Source organism: Periplaneta americana, chromosome 1 (genome assembly GCF_040183065.1).
Source record: "Periplaneta americana isolate PAMFEO1 chromosome 1, P.americana_PAMFEO1_priV1, whole genome shotgun sequence".
In the NCBI taxonomy this organism is placed as follows: Eukaryota; Metazoa; Arthropoda; class Insecta; order Blattodea; family Blattidae; genus Periplaneta; species Periplaneta americana.
In genome coordinates, this window is record NC_091117.1 from 7,754,956 (window position 1) to 7,778,029 (window position 23,074).

Consider the following 23,074-nt stretch of genomic DNA (forward strand, 5'->3'; position numbering starts at 1 on the left):
ACACCCTTAACCTATGTTCCTCTCTCAAAGTAATAGTCCAAGTTTCACAACCATAAAGAACAACCGGTAATATAACTGTTTTATAAATTCTAACTTTCAGATTTTTTGACAGCAGACTGCTTGACAAAAGCTTTTCAACCGAATAATAACAGGCATTTCTTATATTTATTCTGTGTTTAATTTCCTCTCGAGTGTCATTTATTTGTTACTGTTGCTCCAACGTATTTGAATTTTTCCACCTCTTCAAAGGATAACATTCCAGATTTTATGTTTCCATTTCGTACAATATTCTTGTCACGAGACATAATCATATACTTTGTCTTTTCGGGATTTACTTCCAAACCTCTCTCTTTACTTGCTTCAAGCAAAATTCCCGTGTTTTCCCTAATCGTTTGTGGATTTTCTCCTAACATATTCACGTCATCCACATAGACAAGCAGCTGATGTAACCCGTTCAATTCCAAACCCTCTCTGTTATCCTGGACTTTCCTAATGGCATACTCTAGAGTGAAGTTAAAAAGTAAAGGTGATAGTGCATCTCCTTGCTTTAGCCCTCAGTGAATTGGAAACGCATCTGACAGAAACTGACCTATAGGAACTCTGCTGTAAGTTTTACTGAGACACATTTTAATTAATCGAACTAGTTTCTTGGGAATACCAAATTCAATAAGAATATCATATAAAACTTCTCTCTTAACTGAGTCATATGCCTTTTTGAAATCTATGAATAACTGATGCACTGTACCCTTATACTACCATTTTTTCTCCATTATCTGTCGAATACAAAATATCTGGTCATTAGTCGATCTATTACGCTAAAACCGCACTGATGATCCCCAATAATTTCACCTACATATGGAGTTAATCTTCTCAAAAGAATATTGGACAAAATTTTTTCCACCTTTTCCAAGGATAAATTTCCAATTTTTATATTTCCATTTCGTACTATGTTCTGGTCACGAGACATAATCGTATGCTTGTTTTTTTTTTCGGGATTTACTTCCTAACCTATCTCCTTACTTGCTTCAAGTAAAATTGCCGTGATTTCCCTAATCGTTTGTGGATTTTCTCCTAACATATTCACGTCATCCGCATAGACAAGCAGCTGATGTAACCCTTTCAATTCCAAACGTAAGAATATTTTGTGCAAGAATTTGTAAAGTAAAGGTATCTTAGAAATCGTTTTTGATTAAAAAAAAAATGATTTCTTTGTGATTTACTTATGGTAGATCAAATTATTGAGGCGTATTGCAATTTAACGCCTTCATGACAATTAAAATTAATCAGAAAGTAAAATGCCGGCTTTCCTAATATAACTGTGCAAGACAGAAAACGAAAGTGGCTCTGCTACAAGAGAGGAGCCGCCGGTGAAGCAGGTCACGGGTTTGGGTCCTTTAATATTCTTGTAGGTCATACACAGGCGGGCGTGGGAGGTGGAATATAGATCTTATATGCAAATTCCACTGCCGGCAACGTTTAAGGAGAACCAGGGCAGCACTCAGAAAACGATATCCATAGAAGAAAAATGCGCGGCGTTTGAATAATTAATTTCCCTCCTTAGATATGCAAGCAGCCGGTGTAGAAAGCGTGCGTTATGACATAGGCAGTGTTTCGGCATAGTTTCCACCATTTTCGCCCACGTGGGTAGCAAGAACGGGCTGCCGCAATCAGAGGCTTTTTTAATAACTCCGTGGCCCACACAACACGTTCCATATTTGAACCTCGGCCCATTTATTGCCGTCTGTCTCCTTATTTAATGACAGCTGTTAGTTTTCATTTACGTGCCGTATAGAGGGCTTCATTCATTTGTTAAGCTTTACGCTGGGGGATAGCGAAAGATGGAACAGATCTGTGTCACTGCTTGGGTGCTACCGGTATGTCATGGGTTCGAATTCCAGTACTTACTTCATTGGCACTGTGATGTTCAGAGTTAGCGATACGTAGGGGCTCGGCATTTTACTGGCCCATGTTATGAAGGTCCAGCGTGTTTCATTCCATCGTTAGGTAAAGAGTAAGAGTGAAAAAGGGGCTCCTTAACTACGTAGGATATAAGAAGAATGACAGAAAGAGAGAAAGATACAGAAAGGAGAAAAAGGAAGGTAACAAAAGATGGAAATTAAGAAAAGGAACAGTGTGAGAGAATGAATGAGTGAAAAGGCATGAATGAATGAATTAGTAGGGGCATTAATGAATGAATGAATAAAGAAGAATGAATGAATGAATTACTAGGTGCATTAATGAATTAATGAGTGAAGAGGCATGAATGAATGAATGAATGAATTAGTAGAGACGTTAATGAATTAGTAGGGACATTAATGAATGAATGAGTGAAGAGATATGAATGAATGAATGAATGAATAAATGAATTAGTAGGGATGTTAATGAACATATGAGTGAAGAGGCGTGAATGATTAAAATGATTGAATTAGTAGAGACGTTAATGAATGAATGAGTGAAGAGATATGAATGAATGGATGGATAAATGAATTAGTAGGGATATTAATGAATAGATGAGTGAAGAGGCGTGAATGAATGAATGATTGAATGAATTAGTGGAGACGTTAATGGATGAATGAGTGAAGAGATATGAATGAATGGATGAATAAATGAATTAGTAGGGATATTAATGAACAGATGAGTGAAGAGGCGTGAATGAATGAATGATTGAATTAGTAGAGACGTTAATGAATGAATGAGTGAAGAGATATGAATGAATGGATGAATAAATGAATTAGTAGGGATATTAATGAATAGATGAGTGAAGAGGCGTGAATGAATGAATGATTGAATTAGTAGAGACGTTAATGAATGAATGAGTGAAGAGATATGAATGAATGGATGAATAAATGAATTAGTAGGGATATTAATGAACAGATGAGTGAAGAGGCGTGAATGAATGAATGATTGAATTAGTAGAGACGTTAATGAATGAATGAGTGAAGAGATATGAATGAATGGATGAATAAATGAATTAGTAGGGATATTAATGAACAGATGAGTGAAGAGGCGTGAATGAATGAATGATTGAATTAGTAGAGACGTTAATGAATGAATGAGTGAAGAGATATGAATGAATGGATGAATAAATGAATTAGTAGGGATATTAATGAACAGATGAGTGAAGAGGCGTGAATGAATGAATGATTGAATTAGTAGAGACGTTAATGAATGAATGAGTGAAGAGATATGAATGAATGGATGAATAAATGAATTAGTAGGGATATTAATGAACAGATGAGTGAAGAGGCGTGAATGAATGATTGATTGAATTAGTAGAGACGTTAATGAATGAATGAGTGAAGAGATATGAATGGATGAATAAATGAATTAGTAGGGATATTAATGAACAGATGAGTGAAGAGGCGTGAATGAATGAATGATTGAATTAGTAGAGACGTTAATGAATGAATGAGTGAAGAGATATGAATAAATGGATGAATAAATGAATTAGTAGGGATATTAATGAACAGATGAGTGAAGAGGCGTGAATGAATGAATGAATGATTGAATGAATTAGTAGAGACGTTAATGAATGAATGAGTGAATTAGTAGGGGCATTAATGAATGAGTGAAGTGACATGAATGAATGAATGAATGAAGGGAAATGAATGAATTAGGGCATGAATGGATGAGTGAAGGGGAACGAATGACCTTATGAATTAGTAGGGACATTAATGAATGAAAAAGTGAAGAGGCATAAATGGAGTGAATGAATGGATTAGTAAGGGCATGAATAAGTGAGTGAAGGGGAATGATTGAAATGGCATAAGAGGAATAAGAGAGAAAAAAGAAAAACACAGAAAAAAGAAAAAAGACGGAAACGAAAGATGAAAATTAAAACGGAACGTACTTTAAGAGAATGAATGAGGGAAGGGTTATGAGTGAATGAATGAATGAATGAATGAATGAATGAGTGGGTGAAAGCATGAATTACAGAAACGAAAACGAATGCTTCAATTACAGAATAAAAATGAATCAATTAATTACAGAATAAACTGAGTGCATGAATATCAGAAACAAAAATGAATGTATGACTTCCAAAATAAAAAACTAAGTGAATAAATTACAGGAAGAAAAATGAATGAATTACAGGAAAATAAATTGATTGAATTACAGGAAAGTGAATGAATGAATGAATGAATAAACGAATGAATGACAGAAATAAAATAGTAATGAATGGCTTACAGAAAAATAACGCTGAAAAACTGTGAAGTTATTTGAAATAAAGAAATGACGTCCAATTTAAATATTAGCACAGTGAACATGCATTACTATCATGTTCCGAAATACACAGATGTTCACAGTGAACTTGTTTTCTATTTACTTCAAATAACTTAATAATTCTTCAGTGACATACCAGAATAAGTGTTAAAAGAGTGTAACTAAGAATGGACAACGACGAATGAATTACATAAAAATGCATAAATAACTAAATAAATAAATAGATAAATGAATTAATAATTAGGCTAAATTATGTATATATATGAATAATAAGTGAATAAGTAAATAAATAAATAACTGAATTGATAGATAAGTGAATAATAAATAAATATATACATAAATGAATAATAAATAAGTAAATAAATAACTGGATTGGTAAATAAGTGAATGATAAATTAATAAATAAATACATAAATTAGTAGGTGGATGGATTGGATTGTATGGATAGATTGGATTAGTTGGGATGGATGGATGGATATATTCATTAATTTTTTATGAAGTAGAGAGAAAGGGAGTGAATTATTAAAGGAAAAATACTACGGTTTAATTACAGGAAGTGAAGTGAATGAATGAATGAATGAATGAATGAATTACAGAAAGAAAAAATGAACGTTAACGAATTAATAATATTATGAGATCCACAATCCATGGTTACAGAAGTGCTCAAATTCAAAATGAATTGATAGAAACAGTGAAATATGAAGTGATGGATAAGTTAATCTATACTAATAATAAATCTGTAGCCGAAATTTTTCTGGTAATTTTCGATTTTCAAAAAATAATTGGTCCTAACATATATAATTAACCGCTCTGAAACCGAAAATCGCTTTTTTTTTTTTTTTTTGAAATTTTTGTTTGTATGTCTGTCTGTATGTTTGTTACCTTTTCACGCGATAATATCTGAACGGATTTCGATGAAAATAGGAATATAAATTAAGTTCGTTGTAACTTAGATTTTAGGCTATATGCATTCAAAATACATTATTTAAAAGGGGGGTTATAAGGGGGCCTGAATTAAATAAATCGAAATATCTCGCTTATTATTGATTTTTGTGAAAAATGTTACATAGCAAAAGTTTCTCTAAAAATAATTTGCGATAAGTTTTATTCCTTGAAAAATTTTGATAGGACTGATATTTAATGAGATAAATGAGTTTTAAAACTAAAATAACTGCCATCTAGGGCCGTGTAATGAATTAAAAAACAAATGACTTCGTCTATAAGGGGCCTTGGACAGTAACAATCGAAAGCTATGAAAGATAGCCTACAGATAATGTTTCTGCGTTTCTATGAAGTAATATCAGAAGCTAAATTAACCGATTTGTATAATTAATTATTAATTCACCATTGGAAAGTGTAGTTTCTCTAGATGGACATAATGCTATAATGTTATTACAGTAACTTCTGAGTGAATCGAGGACAGGTAAGATTAAAATAGATTCTTATGCACAGAAAACTTGATAGGCTATTCTGTACATTCGTTTCCTGTATTTCCTAAACTAATTTTTATGACCAAATGAGTGGTCTCTGGATCAAAATGATCGCATTTTAATTTTTTAATTCAATTAAAATAAGTAACATAATAAACGATTTATCCTTCTATCAAACACGAATGTTCCCTGGATCAAATGTCCTATTTTAATTATGTAATTACGTTATATTTATTTCTAACGGGTGCAGCGGAGCGCACGGGTACAGCTAGTGAATGAATAATTGTAGAAAGGAAAGCGAGTACAGGTTCACAAAGAAGTAAGAAATGTTCTCATCCCTGCAATTGTAATTCCCTTATCAATAAGAGGCAAGAAGCCTTCCCTTCCCCTAAATGCTCAGTGATTGTACATACTTGAAAGTTTTACCCGTTCCAGAAACATAAAATTATATGTATTTTTATGCTCGTCCATGCCGAAATGTAGTAATTATACACCTGGTAGCAGTCCTTTAATGCATGTCATTAAAGTACAGGTGTTTTCAGCCAATGACAACTCAGCTTACAGGTGTTCAGCCAATAACAAGTCAGCATTGTACCGTTATAAAACCGCAAGTATCGATTATTCTCGGATATGCCATCGAAAGAGAATTAGCGAAAAGTCACGGAGGCTGGAAATCCAATACTGTCGCAGAAGGTTATGTTCTGTTACTATAATAATTAGCGTTAATTGTAAATAATATTCAAATAAATTCAATTTGTCATCTCGTTTTTCAATGTCGAATTCAATAATCAAGGTTATACCAAGTTTAACGGGATTACACAAGATCAATGACATTATTGTTCCTCGGAAAAAAATCAATACTTTCGCGTCTGCGCACATCTCACAATTCACGACCTAGAACAAGGTCACTTCCGATCTTGTCAGATACAAATAAAATGTATAAGTTAAATGTGAAGTCCACATCTGTGGAGTAACGGTCAGCGCGTCTGGCCACGAAACCAGGTGGGCCGGGTTCGATTCCCGGTCGGGGCAAGTTACCTGGTTGAGGTTTTTTCCCTCAACCCAATATGAGAAAATGCTGGGTAACTTTCGGTGCTGGACCCCGGACTCATTTCACCAGCATTATCACCTTCATCTCATTCAGACGCTAAATAACCTAAGATGTTGATAAAGCGTCGTGAAATAACCTATTAAAAAATTACATCTGAATAATTTCAAGTTAGAAATATGGTCGAGCATAAAAAGTCGTATGAAACTCGCCTATAGTGGTAATTAAGAAGCTCGTATAAAAATTATGAAACTCACTTGCGCTCGTTTCATGAACATCCATAGTCGCTTCTTAATTACTATCATTATAGGCTCGTTGCATAATGTACTATTTTAATCTTAAAGACTTTTCATCATGTGATTATTCCTTAAGGTAACATAGCACAAATACCAGACGCTTACATTTACTTCCCTGTGGGCCAAGATAAATCTGCACTTACCCTGACGGCAATCCAAACCAGTTTCCATAGATTTGTAGCCGCGGTTATTAAGTTTGTTCAAAAACCGCTATAAATCGAGCGTGGACCACAAATACTGTATGTGTAAGAACTGTGATAAAGAACAGTATGTTTGAAATGCTCGCCTTCAGGTGTTCTGTGTCGGCGGTGATATTTGTGTGCTGTGATAGCCGGCGTTTGTCCTCTCCTTTGACATATTTATTTGCAAGCTACGTGCTGGGCCGTCTAGCTGCTACATGTGGTTCATACCGGTTCAACAGCTGTACCGGTCTTGTTCCTACGTCACGATGACATTGCCAGGGCTATAGCCTTGCTGTTCTACAGGGTGATTCCTAAGAGTGAACAGAGACAAATGTATAGCATTAGTTATTCTATTTAATAATAATAATAATAATAATAATAATACTTACTTACAAAGGGCTTTTAAAGAACCCGCGGGTTCATTGCCGCCCTCACATAAGCCCGCCATCGGTCCCTATCCTGAGCAAGATTAATCCAGTCTCTAGCATCATATTCCACCTCCCTCAAATCCAATTTAATATTATCCTCCCATCTACGTCTCGGCCTCCCCAAAGGTCTTCTTCCCTCCGGCCTCCCAACTAACACTCTATATGCATTTCTGGATTCGCCCATATGTGCTGCATGTCCTGCCCATCTCAAACGTCTGGATTTAATGTTCCTAATTATGTCAGGTGAAGACTACAATGCTTGCAGTTTTGCGTTGTGTAACTTTCTCCATTCTCCTGTAACTTCATCCCTCTTAGCCCCAAATATTTTCCCTAAAAACCTTATTCTCAAAACACCCTTAACCTCTGTTCCTTTCTCAAAGTGAGAGTCCAAGTTTCACAACCATACAGAACAACCGGTAATATAACTGTTTTATAAATTCTAACTTTTAAGACTTTTTGACAGCAGACTGGATGATAAAAGCTTCTCAACCGAATTATAACACGCATTTCCCATATTTATTCTGCGTTTAATTTCCTCCCGAGTGTCATTTATATTTGTTACTGTTGCTCCAAGATATTTGAATTTTTCCGCCTCTTCGAAGGATAAATCTGCAATTTATATGTTTCCATTTCGTACAATATTCTGGTCACGAGACATAATCATATACTTTGTCTTTTCGGGATTTACTTCCAAACCTATCGCTTTACTTGCTTCAAGTAAAATTTCCGTGCTTTCCCTAATCGTTTGTGGATTTTCTCCTACATATTCACGTCATCGGCATAGATAAGCAGCTGATGTAACCCGTTCAATTCCAAACCCTCTCTGTTATCCTGAACTTTCCTAATGGCATACTCTAGAGCGAAGTTAAAAAGTAAAGGTGATAGTGCATCTCCCTGCTTTAGCCCACAGTGAATTGGAAACGCATCAGACAGAAGCTGGCCTATACGGACTCTGCTGTAAGTTTTACTAAGACACATTTTAATTAATCGAACTAGTTTCTTCGGAATACCAGATTCAATAAAAATGTTATATAAAACTTCTTTCTTAACCGAGCCATATGCCTTTTCGAAACCTATGAATAACTGATGAACTTTACCCTCATACTCCCATTTTTTCTCCAATATCTTTGGAATACAGAAAATCTTCTCAATAGTCGATCTACAATAATAATAATAATGATGATAATAATAATAATAATAATAATAATAATAATAATAATAATGATATGGAAAATATTAAGCAATGTCGATAGACTTGTTTAAGTTCATATCTTCATAATCTGTCTCCGCAGACCCCAAGTTTCCTATCTCAAATATTCTGAAGAGCATTTCCTAATTCCTGTTGAATTATTTCACGGTTTTACTCAATCACCCTATATGGAAGAATCGTAATATTATTATTTAATAGGCCTAAATTTTAGAGTTGCTTACAGTTTGTTGTATATACGTAGTATTGTCCTCTGTGAAAACCACTGGTTGGTGACCTTGCCTCTAGTGTTTTAAGATATCATTGACATAAAATTGTAAGTTGGAGGGCAGAAAAACCACAGTCCTATCTCTCGCCTCTCTGTATTGTAACCCATTGAGAATTGACAGAATTAAGTTTTATTATTTTGTTCAGATTACAAATGCAAATAGTAGATATTTTTATTCATCTGGTAATAATTATATTATAGCTATACTAAAATTTCAGTCAGTAACTGTTTACTGAATCAAAAGCTTCTGTAAATCCAATAAATATCAAACGAGTTCCCTTCTTTCTCCTCGTCTTTCCCTTCTTTATAAAAGAGATTATTTTGATCTGGTATGCTATCCGTTATTAAAATTTCAATCAACATATTCCTCTTTAATGAATGAAAGGCTTTTGTAAAATCAATAAACGGGAAATGAGTTCAACATTAACTTCTCTCTGTAGTAAAATCTTTAACATGAAATATCTCTAATAACATCGACCTTTTCGAAAATCCATCTTGTTAGTCATTTTTTACTTCGCAATAATAAAATTATACAGTGTGTTCATTAATTATGGAATATTACTCTATCTTATTAGTTTTAATTTTACGAAAAAAAAAAAAGTTTCATACAAAAGCTGTTGCAGTTACACCATATAATACGATGCCAGTGTTCGAAAAAATGTTATTCAGACATACAAGGTGTGACAGTGAACCTAATTTTTAATGTCACCCTATATTAAGATTTACATATTCCTAATCTCCATTAAATTTTATGTAATACGTAGAAATTTTACCCATTCATTCGTTTCATATCTTTTAACTGATTATTAAATTTGTTTCGTGGACTTCAAACTTGAGACAAATAAGTTAAGTATGTAAAATCATGTTGAGTAGGTCATAAAACTAAACAAAACACTATCACTTACTAACCTTTACAATTAGAACCATTCACACTGCCAAACAATGCCCCAGTCTATCACGAAAACTGTCCATTTCTTTCTCACAGTTACTTGACTGATCTCTTCCATCTCATACCTAATTCTTCCTTTTGGGTCCTCAGTATTTCTTGGTTTATCCTGATACACTTTGGACTTCAAGTAACCCCAAAGGAAGAAATTCATATGTAAAATTTAAAATTTAATGGAGATTCGGAATATGTAAATCTTAACATAGTGTGCCATTTAAAATTAAACTTTACTGTCACACCTGTATGACATCACAGAATCAGGTCCATGATTGCCGAAGCCTTGAGGGAGAAAGGTCTCACTGTGCACGAAGAAGTCCATGGCATCTCTCAAGAGGGATCCTGTCGGCGAATTGACATGCTTGCCATTCCACCAGGCTCTACATCCGCCTACATTATCGACCCGACAGTCAGGTTCGAGACACAGGAACAACAGCCCGCTGAAGTCCACGCAGAAAAATGCAGAATTTATGAGCCCACAGTTCCATTCTATTTGGAGAAATATCACCTCACCTCCATTGAAGTAGTTGGGCTAATGGTTGGCGCTAGGGGCACAATACCTCGCCTCTTTGCCAGTTTCTGCAAGAAGTTCCAGCTGAACGACGACTTCATTCGTGATGTTTCCCTTGCCGCTATCAGAGGATCGCTTGCCATTTTAAAATACCATCTGTATTTTGTTTCTTAAAAAGGGAGAATTTTGCCCGAATATCTAATCTGTTTGTTTACTATGTTTAGGCCTGTTATGCATGCTATTATCTTTCCTGTACTTACTTTTCCCTTTTCTTCGTTCCCCTCCTTTCTCTTTTATGGCCTTTTTTTTTTGTTTTCACTCAATATGTTTATTATGCTTTGTCCAATGAGACAGTCCCGTCATTGGGAAAGCTGTTTATAAAATTATAAATATATTTATGGACATTGTGTGTAACTTTTTTCGAACATTGGTATCATATTGTATAGTTTATTACCAACAGCTTTTGTATAAAACTTTTTTTTTTTTTGTAAAATTGAATTTTAAGTAGTTACGAGTGATATGCCATACTTAACCCTTAAATCGGCAAAGCTTCATTTCTCACACTAGTTTATTAAACCGTGTCGGACTGTAAAGAAAACAACTATCGCAATGTACATATTTTATATGTTGCGCAATATTATAGTATTGTGAAATTTTAATTTTCCTACATATTTCAATATGTTCAGATGTGAAAAAATAGTTATTTATGGTACTTGTGAGGTAAGTGCATCTTTATTGCACGAGTGGAAAGATTTAAGCACGAGGCGTCAGCCGAACGCAATAAAGATCACGCTCACAAGTACCATACGTAATTTTATCCATGACCATAACGAAAAATTATGTTTTATAAAAGAAAATATGTTGAAAATAAGTCCTCATGTAATCACATACTATGGCATGGATTTTAGAATCAATACGTTACTAGGTAGGTCATGATGTAGGAGGCCATGATTAGTAAAGAATGGTATCTAAGGCGTTGGAAAAATAACACATTATAATTAATTATATAATTTTAATATATATTTTTTCACTTTAAACGTGTATTTTCGTCTTTTTGAAGTTTCAGGGATTATTTAGAAGTGTTCACGGGACTAGTGTGATTAAAATAATTTCACATTTTACTTCTGTAAACTTAAGAGCAATATTAAAACGTAATTAATCATCGTGTCTGTTTAGCTCAGTTGGCTAACGCGTGTTGTTTTAAAATCCTATAAACCCAACTTCGCAGGTTCAAGTCTCCTCGCATCCCAAAAGTTAAATTATTACAAAATTTTAAAAAGATGCATATTAGATATGGATGTAATGTACAAATTACGACGTAGCAGATAGAGAAAAGAGAAGGAGATTGAGTGTATGTATATTTAAGAAATGGTAATGAAGAAGTAGAGGTAGTGACATCTAGTAACTAATATATTAACTTCTTGAGTAATAGTTGAATGGAAAAGTATACGTGTGTACCCGGGTACTAGGAAAATACTAATGAACTGTGAGATAAAGTTCAAACTGTGAGGTAAAGTCTTTATCTCACTAGTGGAATAAAGTAATGTTGAATAAAAGCCTACTTTACAAACGCAAAAGTATTTAGTAAAGGCATGTTTTTCGTTATGGTCATGGATAAAAAATGTTTTCTATTGTTCTATTAAAATTATAGTATATAGCCTATTAACCTGTTGTATCCTATAGGATACTTTGCCAGTTTAAGGGTTAATGAATACACTGTATACTGAATAGTAATTCGTGCTTTGAACCAACAATCTTATGGTTTTATAATGCTACTTATGAAATAAAGAAATCTGTAACGTTGTGTAAAATTATTTGGAGTTTACTTATCGATATGGAAACCGATATAATATCGATATTTACCCATACTTCCGTAATCGATACAATACCCACATACAAGGCGCAATATTTATATTTATTGTACCGTTAAACATATATGCGCGTCACTGAAGATCATTGCTTCCATGCCTGTTGAGTCAGTCTATCAAACAGCGTCAGGTTGTCTTTAAGAGCTGAGCTTCTACACGTGATTTTGTGCAAACATGTCAAGGACCTATTTGCGATTTTCTCTGGAATCTCTCCATATAGCCTTACAGCTAGTCTTCTTCTCTGCCTTCCAAGTGATGCATTTAGTATAGATTCCAGGCGTTTCCTTGGTTGTAGATAACTTCTCCGTTTCCTATGTCGTGTGTGTTGCCTTCATTTAGGATAGTCCGAGAACTTATTGATTGTCCCTTGTACCAAAACCATATCGATATTCGATTTAATGGTTTTCTGAAGAGGAAAGTGCTTAATGTGGTTTGCATTAGAAGAAGAAGAAGTTAAAAACACACTGCTGTTGGCGTTATCGGTTATAGATCGTCGTCATGACAACTACGGGTCTATTTATTTGAAGGAAGAGTTTTACCGTGATGTGGTAGAAAACAAAAGGGCAATCGTTTTCCCATACTAGTGTTTTTAGCATTCATGTTCCACCACTTCTTTCTCGTCACGCTCCGCCATATTTCTATCATTTCGTTATCTCTTCCTCATTTTTTCTTTCCTTTTATTCTTTCTTTTTCTTATTCTTTTCCTTCGTTTTCTTTTTGCTCTATTTCTCTTCTCCATTCTCTTTTCCTCTTTCAATTTTTAGTTCTTTTCTGTTTTCCGTTTCTTCGTCATCTATTTCCTTTATCCTCTGTTTCTTGACCTCATAATGTCTCTCCTTTTTCCTATTTCTCCTTAACCTCTGCATTAAACAGAGCTTCTTATGCTAACGTAAATGTTTCTTATTTTACAGGTGAGTCCCTATCCACACACAGCAATTGCTACAGGTGGCAGTGAGCTATTTATAGCACAAGATTGCAGGCTGGTTCGTAAAAATTGAATTGATTTACATTCTTAGCGTTTGCTGGATCACTTCATTATCCATGTCTACATTCTTCAGAATTTTTATTTTGTGTTTCCGTTTGGGTATGGATAATATTAAGTTATTATTATAAAGCTATTATGTTAATAGGAAAAAATTGTTGCTGGTTATACGTATTATGATTAAAAGATGGGAGTTTCCATGACAACAAACACTGCATAATCTGAAAGAACAAATGAAAATCATAGATGATTAAAATGGCTACTACAAATCAACAGCTGGCACAATGTGTTCTTTGGTATGCTAAATTTGAGCGTGTTAAAAGAGTTCAAAGAGAATTTCGACGAGAGTATGGTGTGCGTAATGTACCTAAATACGATTCCATAATGTTGTGGTATCGAACATTTGTAGAAACAGGTTCTGTATTAAAAAAACATGCAGGAGGTCGCTGGCGAAACCCACTACGAGAAGCAGCTATATCTATTGGCTTGGCCCCCAAACTCCCCAGATCTAATCCCTCCTGATTTCTTCGTGTGGGGTTTTGTTAAAGACATTGTCTATTTACGGAAACCCAGGAACATTGATGATCTGAGAGTAAAAATTACTCAAGCTTTTCAACAAATCACCCCTCTTACGTTACAACGGACATGGGCTGAATTGCATCACCGTTATGAGTCGTGCAGGGTGCGCAATGGGGGTCATGTTGAGCTCTGAGGAATCTCCCATCTTTCAGTGTTGTATGCACGAAGTTTCAAGAAATAAAGTTCAGTAGTAAATGTTTTACGTCATCGTTAGTTTTGGAATATTTATACAGAGTGTTTCCGAGGTGGTGTTACAAACTTTCAGGGATGATGACGAAGGGCACATGTCTCAATTTGAGATGAGGAACCATGGTCCGGAAATGACTGAGTATAAAGTTATAAGCAAAAATAGTTGCACCACGTGCCCTCCTTCCCTTAACTTTTGGAACAGTAGTGGAAAAATGGTATGGGCCGGATGTCTCCTACGTGGGTACTTGTCCCGATACAATCTGTGAGCTTGTCTACTGTTCCCATTGGCTCATCCGTATTCGAAAATCAGGTCTGCTTATTCCGCTCTCGTGTACTCCTCCATTTCACTAGGACTGATCGACTGGACACTGCAACTTGTACACATACACTGCTGTGCATATCAGGACCGACCATGTCCGTTACACATTACGCTATCTGCATTGCTTTAGTGTAGTTTCCTGTCCCCACCCCTCAGACAGCGCACTGAATGGAATACTGTAAGTAGACAACGTAAACAACGTCAGATGAATACAGTATGTGTAAGATGTACAGATAAATACACATAAATAAGGTGTACAGAGGAATAAAATTATTTCGTTTCCACACAACTATTTTTGCTTGTAACTTTCGACTCAGTCATTTCCGGACCAGGGTTCCTTATCTCAAATTGATACATGTGCCCTTCGCCACCATACTGAAAGTTTGTAACACCACCTCGGAAACACCCTGTATATGGCGAATCATAGAACACTCTTATAGTCTAGACAAAATACCATCTCGTTACCATCAATTCCACCGACAACCATGTAGTGATACGGCGTCGTCAAATAACCCATTACAATCTTGAAATGCTGCTAAAAATGCGCAATCATTTCTATTGTTAACACGTATTTGTTTAGAAGGATTTTAATGACACTGATTTACAAAATCGTTTGGCGTACGGATAGTAAAACCAGGTGCCAGAAAATAACTGAAAATAATACCGTCTGTGGTGGTCTTCAGGTGGTCACGTGTCTGAACGACCTCGGTGTCACTGGGTTACAATTCTAGGTCACTGGTGAGCAGATCAATACCCGACTCGTCCTAACGCCCCTCTGTAATGAAGCTATAGGTCAGAAAATATAGCTATGCCCCATTGTCATATTGAAGTGTTTTAAGTTTGTAGTAATTTACAACCACGGGAATTTTACTTGAAGCAAGTAAAGAGATAGGTTTGGAAGTAAATTCCGAAAAGACAAAGTATATGATTAAGTCTCGTGATCAGAATATATTACGAAATAGAAATATAAAAATTGGTAATTTATGCTTTGAAGAGGTGGAAAATTCAAATATCTTGGAGCAACAGTAAGAAATATAAATGACATCGGGAGGAAATTAAACACAGAATAAATATGGGAAATGCCTGTTATTATTCGGCTGAGAAGCTTACGTCATCCAGTCTGCTGTCAAAAAATCTGAAAGTTAGAATTTATAAAACAGTTATATTACCGGTTGTTCTGTATGGCTGTGAAACTTGGACTCTCACTTTGAGAGAGGAACAGAGATTGAGGGTTTTTGAGAATAAGGTTCTTAGGAAAATATTTGGGGCTAAGAGGGATGAAGTTACAGGAGAATGGAGAAAATTACACAACGCAGAACTGCACGCATTGTATTCTTCACCTGACATAATTAGGAACATTAAATCCAGACGTTTGAGATGGGCAGGGCACGTGGCACATATGGGCGAATCCAGAAATGCATATAGAGTGTTAGTTGGGAGGCCGGAGGGAAAAAGACCTTTAGGAAGGCCGAGATGTAGATGGGAGGATAATATTAAAATAGATTTGAGGGAGGTGGGATATGATGGTAGAGACTGGATTAATCTTGCACAGGATAGGGACTGATGTCGGGCTTATGTGAGGGCGGCAATGAACCTCCGGGTTCCTTAAACGCTATGAATGTCATAGACTCATACTCTGTTATTAGTAAACCTGAACAAAAGTATTTCACGTGCTGGTGTATCCCTCATACAGCTCAGATTTTTTTTGTTTATAACAAATTTCACTTTGATCTTTCCGGGATTCGAAAGGGTATTGCCAGCTAGGAAAGCCGACACTCTATTCTTTCAGGTAACGGTGAAATCTATCTGATAAAATGTCGCAGTGTTGCCAAATCTGAATCGTTGAGCTATTTCTGGCGCAGCTTGTATTTTGCATGCGGAATTCCTGGTACAAGCTCTAACATCTCTGTCAAGTTATGTTATTGGCTGTCTGTTGTGGAGTAGCCAGAGGGGAAATGAACTCTACACCCCATTAAACGCAACCTCACGGCTGTGAATAATGCAGAATCCACATTATCTGTCACTATGGAGTGCCGCGCACCTGTTCGACTTTATGAAATGCTGCAGTGTTACGAAACAGAAGGTTCTGCCGAGAAGGCGGTAGCGTGCAAATTGAAAGTATGGGGCCTGGGGCAGACCCTACAGCGGTTTGCTGGAGGTCAGGCTGAGAAAACGGCCTTCAGGTTCAATCAACTCACAGAAGGCTTTGCCGCTTCTCTCACGATCGGGAAAAATTTGCTAATGCATTAAAAAAAAAAGTTGTAAAATAAAAGACTGACGACTTTTGTTCCCTAGACAACGCATTACGTAATACAAGCCGGAAGTTGGAGGCTATATTTAAAACAAGATTGTTGCCAACTTAAAGAGTTCTTTTTGTGTTTTTCTTGCTTTAGAGATGTATAATTTTCAATGTGGACAGTATAAAATCACAGTCTGAATTTCTCTACATCAAAACAAATGAATATCCTTAAATAACACACTATATTTCCTTTCGAAACATAGTCTCTGAAATTAGTCGTCATAGGTCAGACAGTTGAATGGTTTTCACAAAAGTGGTTTGAGTTCGAATCTCTAGGAGATCTTAGTGTAATGGAACAAAGAAGATTGTAAATTGTCACTCGGAGCTTTGTCTTACATTCGTTTGTTTCTGAAATATTTTTTGGATTAAATGGGGAAAATACAGCAAAGATTAAAACTTTATCGTTTGTGCGCTAGTCTCTTTATTTCCTTATCTACCCTCTATTTATTTCCATTTTTATCCCTCTTATTATTTTCTTATCTACCCCTCTATTTGTTTTCTTTTTTATCCCTCTCTTTATTTCCTTATCTACCCCTCTATTTTCTTTTTTATCCCTCTCTTTATTTCCTTATCTACCCTCTATTTATTTCCTTTTTTATCCCTCTTTTTATTTTCTTATCTACCCCTCTATTTGTTTTCTTTTCCATCCCCCTCTTTAATTCCTTATCCACCCCTCTCTTTATTTCCTTTCTCAATCCTCCCTTATCAACTCATATGTTTATTTTCATTTTTATCCCTTTTTTATTTTCTTATCTAACCCTGCATTTATTTTTTATCCCTTTCATTATTTTCTTATCTACCCCTCAATTTATTTTCATTTTTATCCCTCTCTTTATTTTCTTATCTACCCCTCTATTTATTTTTTTATCTCTCTCTTTATTCCCTTATCTACCTTCTGTTTATTTTTTATTCTTCTTTTTATTTCCTTATCTACCCCTCTATTTATTTTCTTTTTTGTCCCTCTATTTTCTTATCTACCCCTCTTTTTGTTTCCTTATCTACCCCTCTATTTATTTTCTTTTTATCCCTCTATTTCCTTATCTACCCTTCATTTTATTTCCTTATCTACCCCTCTATTTTTTTTTATCCTTCTCTTTATTTCCTTATCTACCCCTCTATTTATTTCCTTTTCTATCCCTCTCTTTATTTCCTTATCTACCCTCTATTTATTTTCTTTTTTTTATCCCTCTTTTTTTTTTCCTTATCTACCCCTCTATTTATTTTCTTTTTATCCCTCTATTTCCTTATCTACCCTTCATTTTATTTCCTTATCTACCCCTCTATTTATTTTCTTTTTATCCCTCTATTTCCTTATCTACCCTTCATTTTATTTCCTTATCTATCCCTCTATTTAATTTCTTTTTTATTCCTCTCTTTATTTCCTTATCTAACCCTCTATTTATTATCTTTTTATCCCTCTATTTCCTTATCTACCTTTCTTTTTATTTTCTTATCTACCCCTCTATTTTTTCTTTTTTATCCCTCTCTTTATTGCCTCACCTATCCCTCTATTTATTTCCTTTTTTATCCCTCTCTTTATTTCCTTATCTACCCTCTATTTATTTTCTTTTTTAACCCTCTCTTTATTTCCTTATTCACCCTCTATTTATTTTCTTTTTTATCCCTTTCTTTATTTCCTTATTCACCCTCTATTTATTTTCTTTTTTAACCCTCTCTTTATTTCCTTATTCACCCTCTATTTATTTTCTTTTTTAACCCTCTCTTTATTTCCTTATTCACCCTCTATTTATTTTCTTTTTTATCTCTCTCTTTATTCCCTTATCTACCCCTCTATTTATTTTCTTTTTTGTCCCTCTATTTCCTTATATACCCTCTATTTATTTTCATTTTTATCCCTTTCTTTATTCCCTTATCTATCCCTCTATTTATTTCCTTTTTTATCCCTCTCTTTATTTCCTTATCTACCCTCTATTTATTTTCTTTTTTAACCCTCTCTTTATTTCCTTATTCACCCTCTATTTATTTCCTTTTTTATCCCTCTCTTTATTTCCTTATCTACCCTCTATTTATTTTCTTTTTTAACCCTCTCTTTATTTCCTTATTCACCCTCTATTTATTTTCTTTTTTATCCCTTTCTTTATTTCCTTATTCACCCTCTATTTATTTTCTTTTTTAACCCTCTCTTTATTTCCGTATTCACCCTCTATTTATTTTCTTTTTTAACCCTCTCTTTATTTCCTTATTCACCCTCTATTTATTTTCTTTTTTAACCCTCTCTTTATTTCCTTATTCACCCTCTATTTATTTTCTTTTTTAACCCTCTCTTTATTTCCTTATCTACCCTCTATTTATTTTCTTTTTTGTCCCTCTATTTCCTTATATACCCTCTATTTATTTTCATTTTTATCCATTTCTTTATTCCCTTATCTATCCCTCTATTTCCTTATTTATCCCTCTCTTTATTTCATGATTTATTAGTCTGATTTCTTATTTATCGCTCTATTTATTTTCGTCTATTTATTTCCGTATTTATTCCACTTTTATTTTGTTATTTTACGCTATCTTCATTTTCTTTTTTAATTCCTCTTTTTTCCCTTATTTATCCCTATATATATTTTCTGTACCGGAATTGTATCCTCATCTTCTTTATTCCTCTATGTATCTCCTATTACCACTGTATCTCATCTCTGTTATTCCTGTCATATTTTTGTCACTTCCTCTTATTCCCCTCTATTTCCATCGTTCGTTCTTTCGTTTTCTCTCACTTCCTTGCTGGCTTCTTTCTATATTTCCTTATTTCATTTTTTATTATTTTCTTACTTCTTTTGTTTCTCTCTCCTAGCATTTGTTTAGTCCTCTCGTCTCCATGGTTTCCCAGGCAGCTTGCTACCTTCAGAAGGCCTCTCTCAGCATCTGCCTGTCTTGTCAGTCCATGCAAAGGGAAGTGTGTACTCCAGACGTATGCAAATGGAGGCGTGCTCTTTGTGTAGCGGTGCTGCTTCAGCTAAGTGCAGCAAAGCGCGAAATATCAGCAAGCTTGGAGTGTAAACACATCGAGATGAAAGCACGCTGACTAGGGGAAAGCAGCAAGCTCTTCAGTAGTACGTCACCCAACTTACCCAAAAAATATGTTTCTCCTTGATAGCTCAGTTTGTAGCCACATTTTGTGGTGGACGAAACCAGAATTCTTCTGCCGTTCACCATTCCTTCCAGTGCATCCTTCAGTGCCAGTGACTCAACCAATTCCTTTTTCTCTTCCTGATCAGTTTCGGCATCATTCTTTCTTCACCCACTCTTTCCAACACAGCTTCATTTCTTATTCTGTCTGACCGTTTCACACGCTCCATTCTTCTCCATATCTACATTTCAAATGCTTCTAGTCGCTTCTCTTCACTTCGTCGTAATGTCCATATTTCTGCCATACTCCACACAAAGCACTTTACTAGCCTCTTCTTCAGTTATTTTTACACAGGTCCGCAGAAGATGCTCCTTTTTCTATTAAAAGCTTCCTTGGCCGTTGCTATTCTTCTTTTGACTTCCTGGCAGCAGCTCATCTTACTGTTTATAGTACAGCCCAAGTATTTGAAGCTGTTCACTTGTTCCACTGCCTCATTTCGAATACGCACGTTTACCTTCTTTACTTTTCTTTCCATTAACCATAGTCTTCATCTTGTTTGCGTATAGTCATGAAAATCCAATCTGACGTTACATTTTCAGCACATATTGTGAACATAAGATTTGCTTTGAATAATTTCAAGGGAAAAATTGTTCCGGGGCCGGGTATCGATCCCGGGACCTCTGGTTGAACGTACCAGCGCTCTCGGCTGGAGTTCCCGGGTAGCTCAGTGGTAGAGCGCTAGTACGTTCAACCAGAGGTCCCGGGATCGATACCCAGCCCCGAAACAATTTTTCCCTTGAAATTATTCAAATCTGCTTTACAGGGAGCTTCACCTGAAAGACTAGATTTGCATAATATATACGTTACTGTGTACGTTAACAGAAAACCACAATTTCAAGTCACACAGAGATTATGTGCACTCGTTGTGGGTCTCTGGCGAGTTGTGTGGATATAAAGGGAAAAGTTGAGACGGTGTCGGGTGGAGTTCCCGGGTAGCTCAGTGGTAGAGCGCTGGTACGTTGAACCAGAGGTCCCGGGATCGATACCCGGCCCCGGAACAATTTTTCCCTTGAAATTATTCAAATCTGCTTTACAGGGATCTTCACCTGAAAGACTAGATTTGCAAGATTTGCTTTAGGCCTATACATATAAATTTTATGGAAAAAATTAATCACTGTTAAAATTCTAAAAGTAACAAAACTAGTTTCATAATTAGTCCTCATAAATAAATTAGCAGTTATTCTAAAATTCAGTTTATTTACTGTGTATTTTTCTGAGTATAGAAAATAGGGATTTAATACTCCCGTAAGAAACCTAAGTATGAAAAGAATCAAGAAATAACTTAATCAGTGGGCTTTGTTTACTAATTATCAGGCTTTGACCATTTGAAAAACAAGAGAACATCAATTATGGTTGCTAAGTTACTTCCCGGAGTCCACACCTGTGGAGTAACAGTCAGCGCGTCTGACCGCGAAACCAGGTGGCCCGGGTTCGAATCCCGGTCGGGGCAAGTTACCTGATTGAGATTTTTTTCCGGAGTTTTCCCTCAACCCAATACGAGCAAATGCTGGGTAACTTTCGGTGATGGACCCCGGATTCATTTCACCGTCATTATCACCTTCATTTCATTCAGACGGTAAATAACCTAGATGTTGATACAACGTAGTAAAATAACCCAAAAAAATACTTCCCGGAATTTATAACAAATTCACAGGAACACCCTGTATAATTGTTTCGACATACCTATCTAATCCATAAACACGTAGGTATTACCAGTAAAGACAAGATTTTTATATATTGTGAAGAACAGTAGGCTATGAGTGTTAGAAACTGAGGTTGTTATGAGTGCTAAGCTATGTTTATAAGCCACAATAAAGCAACACTGAACTTATTGAGGTGCTGGAGACTCCCATTCGAAGTGCTACTGTTCCTGCAGTCTCCATAGCAACACTGGAAGGAATTTCACGCCTTAAATGAACCGTCAGAAGAAAGCTCTTCCCAGCCGAGGTTACTCGGGTCTTCTAGAAAGGAATTCCTTTGCTTTCCGGGCCGAATGCCTGGCATTGCAGGAACACTTCTGTTGTGTCCTACGGAATGAATTAAAAGTGAGGCGGTGAAATTCGGTTTTCATTGACGTCAGCTGCCAGAGTAAGTTGTTTTACCAGATTTCACCCCTTTCAAAATGGCTTTTATTCATTATAATAGAAAGAAAACAGCCCCATTTACATTTCTATGTGGCTGGAGTGGACAACTGCAATCTGCTGTTGTAGTTATCGGTTATGAAATATTGAAGACAGCTGTTCGACACTCTGCGTTTGCGAACAACAGAAAGAAATGGAAACTGAATAGCCGGGTTTGAAAGGGGGAGAAATGAAGTCGGATAAACCAATGAGAAAGAATGGAAGAGTACGAGGAAGAATGGAAGATGAAATTCAGAATGGATGAAAGGAAAAAAGGAAGAAAAGTAAGTATAGAGGGAAAAGAGATTGTTTTTTTTTTACTTGGTTTTTTAACGACGCTGTATCAACTACGAAGTTATTTAGAGTCGATGGAATTGGTGATAGCGGGATGATATTTGGCGAGATGAGGCCCAGGATTCGCCATAGATTACCTGACATTTGTCTTATGGTTGGGGAAAACCTCGGAAAAAACCCAACCAGGTAATCAGCCCAAGCGGGAATCGAACCCGCGCCCGAACGCAACTCCGGATCGGCAGGCAAAGAGATTGTTAGTGAAGAAGTAACAAAATTACTGTATAAGCTGAACCATAAGTAGGCCTAATGATATTAATTTTAGGAGTTTATTCTTTGAATTATTTCAAACAAAAAAGACAATACAATTTTCCTCGTTTTCGCTTCCTTTTCGAGATGTAGCGTGTTTTAGGAAAGCCATAGATTTAATTCCCAATATGCTCAGTCAATTTAAGAGAGCAGTGTATTATGATGATAAATGATTGAAAGAATTTTAATTTCGTCCTTTAAATATGAAAAAAATTGATCCGAACAAAAAGTGTAACATTTTAAATTTTCTTTTCAGAACGAAAAGTTGCATGATCAGAGGAAATTCTTCACTTAACTTCTTAAAACATACATGAATTGTAGCAACTACTTGAACATCCATAACTTTTACATACCTATATTGGGGATCATCAGTGTGGTTTTAGGCGTAATAGATTGACTATTGATAAGATTTTTTGTATTCCATAGATATTGGAGGAAAAAATGG

The 23,074-nt window shown here is 35.5% G+C and overlaps 1 protein-coding gene across 1 annotated transcript in view; it reads left to right on the forward strand.

Moving 5' to 3' along the window:
• The window catches only part of LOC138703851 (serine-rich adhesin for platelets-like), a 1,430,840-nt gene that overhangs the window by 128,549 nt on the left and 1,279,217 nt on the right, over nucleotides 1-23,074 (forward strand). The window lies entirely within an intron of this gene.